The following is a 4,180-nucleotide window of genomic DNA, read 5'->3' as shown; positions in this document are numbered from 1 at the left end:
CAGGGTCATATTGCGGAGTGGATTCTCCCAGAGAGGCTTCTGATTAGGGGCAGTGGGTTGCGATGCCAGCTTTGTCGTTGGGGTGAGTGGGTTTTTTTTTAAATCACAGGGGGGCTGTTAGCTCCATGATATAGGAGCTGCTCCCTATGTGGTAGGTCCCAAGTTCAATCTCCGCTATCCCCAATAAAAGGCTAAGGCAACGGGTGAGGTGAAAGACCTTATGTCTGAGACCTTTGAGAGCTGCTCAGTATAGATAAGTCTGACCTTGATGGATCCAGGGGCATTTTTCATACAGGACATGTTCAGGGAAAAATTCTAGCTCGGCTAATAGCTCGGCTGAATTATCAGGGCCAGCGGGCTTGTTGGCTACATTTTGGGTGGTTTGCAATGCACCGGGTATGTGTTTATGTTAGGATCACTAGTGGTTCTTGCTGCGTTATAGCTCTTAATTTCACAACTACCTGCCTAGAATATTAAAACATTTTAATTTAATAGAGTTTGCTCTGTTCAGTCTGCCTTTCATGTTCTGTTTCAGAGTTGTAATCTGCAGTTGCTAATTTCATTATAGGTTCAGCTAAGTCAATTACGCTGTTTTCAGAAGTGGTGACTGGAGATTTGTATAAGGGAGATTTTTCTTCTTCTTCTGGCGATTGTGTTTGGTGGATCACTTGTGGGGGCATATTTCCTGTTCAGGTTCTAATTGGCAGCATTGCTTTAGTAATTCGATAAGATGCCTTCTAAGCATTCAGCTTCTGCCAGAAAGTGCTGAAACCCCCGTGTTTGATCATTCAACCATTCTACTGGGGATTCTACTGGGCAGTTCCATCATCAAGCCTAGGGACATTTATTTTGGGCTAGAGTCTTTGTACAGGGAGGATGGCATTCACCTTTCAGAACGGGGGATGGACATTTGGCTGTTCAACATTTGGGATGCTCTGCTTTGCTGGTTGCAGGCTTAGGAGCCTTGGCAGGAGCATCAAAGAGGGTCTACCCCCCTCTTTCACTCAGTGATGGGTTTGTGCATCTGGATGGATCCTTTTGGGGGAGGCGGGCCTGCGTGTCCACCTCCCCCCCTTTTGGGGACTCCCTTAAGGGGTCTTGGGGTTTGAGCCACCCTTCAGGATGACCAGTTCAGGGGCTGTGCCCAGGTTCACCCCAGGTGGCAAACTGATACCACTTAGCGGCAGCCACCCTTGTGCTACCAAGGATATTTGCCAGTCCTGGGTTTCCCCCCAGCAGGCAGGTTGTGGGATGTTGTGATCCAGCAGCAGGTGTGTTGCTCGATTTCCAGGGTCTGTCCCCATGCTTCGCCAATGCTTCTTGGTTTGTAGTCAATAAAAGCTGTGGCCTGTTTTTATTCCAAAAGATCGTGTGGTGTTTTTGTGGATGTCTGTAATACCTCTCCTTTCTAAGGCCTGCCCCTGCAATGGAGAAAGACAAGGCATAGGCCAAAACACATTATAAAGCCTACTTCATGGCAGTGATAGCAGCAAAGAATATTTCTCCTCCACCACTGCATCCTCAAAGTGTAGACCTGCAGAACTTTTCTGGGTTGTCAGGGGCCTATTGGGTTCTGGCTGACAGAAAGACCACACTATGAACATTTTGCTAAGCACTTTGTGGATAAAATCTCTTGTATCTGTTTCAACTTGAACTCTACACTAGCAGGATCAAATGGTTCCAGGGTGTCATTGTCCAGTTGTATGGTATACCATTCTGCTTGTGCAGTCTGAGGATGTGGACAGTGGAAGTGGACAATGGAAGTAAAAGACCTACCATCTTCTTGTAAGATCCTTGCTCTTCCTGGCTGCTTAAATCAGCCATGGGGCAGTGCTGGCATACTGGGACTTAGAAAGGGGGAAATTGTTCATGCCTTGAAATAGGCAGGGGTGCATTCACTCCTAAAGAAACCTGCTCTTGACCCAGGAGAGTTGAATAACTCCCATCCAGTCTCAAATGTACCATTCTTGAACAAGGTGACTAAACACATGGTGCCTGGCCAACTTCAGGGATTCCTGAATGAAGTAGATTTTTTGGATCCATTCCAGTCTTGTTTCAGGCCTGGTTATGGAACCAAATTGGCCTGGTGGATGGCATGTGCTGGGAGATGGACAAGAGGGAGTGCAACTCTGTTAATTCTCCTGAACCTCTCAGCAGTTTTCAATACTACTGATGATAGTATCTTTCTGGATTCCCTTTTGGGACTGGGACTGGGAGGCACTGTTCTGCAGTGGTTTTGTCATATGTTGAGGGTAGGTTTCAGAGTGTGGTGTTGGCACTCTGCCCCTTGGCCTCTGGCCTATGGGGCTCCTCAAGGTTCTTGTTCCCCATGCTTTTCAACATCTATTTGAAGCTGCTGGAAAAGTCATCTAGAGATTTGGGCTGAGTTGTCACCAATATACATATGACACTCAGCTCTATCTCACACTACCAGGAGATCACAGGAAGACCGTGCTTGGTCCTGAAATCCTTCATGTGCTCAACCCACCCACTCCAGAGGATAGGTCTATCCACTCCTTTCCACTGTATTGGTAGACCTGGCCTTGGACTATCACCCTGTGCTGAGCCTTAAAAAATGCCACCACTTGGGGGGGGAACTCTTGCCATCTACTTTGTGTTTTTTAATGAAATATGACAACCAGCATTACAGTTCAAGTATAACAGAGGAAGAACAATCACTGCCAGAACCCTTTATTGAGTGGCACCAGTCGATCCTCCACCAGTGTCATCTTCCGGTATAGATGCCGGTTGGAATTGGTGTACTTATGGGCGATCACATGGCAAACATCTGCCTTCTGTCTCTAACCATTGCAAATGGCCTTTAACTGTTGTATTCTGCTACTAGGTCCCCAAGTGATGGTATCCTGAGTGCACCGGTTCCAACCACATTATTCCCGTCTGATCGTTCTCCGCCGGTGTCTAGCCACTTCTGTTCAGAAGCCCGAGGCTTCCACTTTTTGGCCACCATTTTTTTAAGCCTCTTCGATGTGCGCTTGGGCGAAGCTTCACCTTGGCGTTCGTAAAACAACAACAAAAAGGGCCTAGTGTAAGGCTTTAGACGAGTCTGGGACCTCACGGAGGCCAGTTTCAGAGTAAAAAATTAAAGGGATGTCTTCGCTTCAGGGCACGCTTTTCGGGACGGGGTGTTTTGCGCCTGCACGAAGATCTCAACTCTGTGGATGGCTGCCAATGTTCCCTCTAAGTTGTGGAGTCTTGTGAGCAAAAATTCTACTTTGTGGGCTACTGGCATTAAAGTTGTGAGCGAGCAATTTGGCTACTGCATAAATAAGTTTGCTCTGGAGCCATCCTTCCTGAGCTAAGACAAAAATGTGTGAGCTGGAGGCTAACAAATGGTGAGCTAGTTCACACTAACTGAGCTTAGAGGGAACACTGATGGCTGCCTATGTGCATGTGCAAAATATTTTTTTAAAAAAATTAAATGCCGACATGCGCTGCTGCGTGTTGGTAGTGTGAACGGGCATATCGCGATGTGCTGCGCAGTCAGGAGGTGAGTGTGATCGCATTTCTTCCGGATCAAATTGTACCAGCTGGAACCACAGCAGTTTATAAATGCCCCATCTGAATGCACCCATATAGTAGGAATATGAAATGTGACAAGTATGAATCAAGGTAAGCTTAAAATATAAAACAAAAAATGTAATGTTTAAACCTTGTAGTCCTTGGGTGTGAATTAACTAAAGTGGACTGGATTAGAACATTTCCAGTGTGCTTATGAAGAAGGGTCCTGTGCTATTTACTGTATTTAATCTCAAATTCAGCTTTCATTTTCACCATCAAAAACAAAACAGCTTTCTTAGGAAGCCAGGAGCTTTTAAAGAACATTCTACAGACTTGAGAAAATGTACTTGGTAATGAAAAGTGCGCTATAGAAATCAAACAGTAAAGCTTTGAAATAGATGATTTGGGTGTTGCATCGTAGGACCGTTACATCATGCTGTTAAAGTTCTGTAATGATTTGAAATTGTTGCCCAAGGAAATGAGAAACATTTAGCACTTTTGATTCAACAGTAATTATTAGAACAGCTGCTGCTGAATACATTGAAATCTGTGAATTTTTATTTTCTAACTAGAGCAACCAGGAAAGACAGAAATGTGTTCTGAGAAAACCATGAATATTAAAGATAAAAATAATTTATGGGATAATATTACATTTACCCTG

This window comes from Gekko japonicus, unplaced genomic scaffold (assembly GCF_001447785.1).
Source record: "Gekko japonicus isolate JY-2015 unplaced genomic scaffold, Gekko_japonicus_V1.1 scaffold1208, whole genome shotgun sequence".
In the NCBI taxonomy this organism is placed as follows: Eukaryota; Metazoa; Chordata; class Lepidosauria; order Squamata; family Gekkonidae; genus Gekko; species Gekko japonicus.
This window is presented reverse-complemented; position numbering follows the sequence as displayed.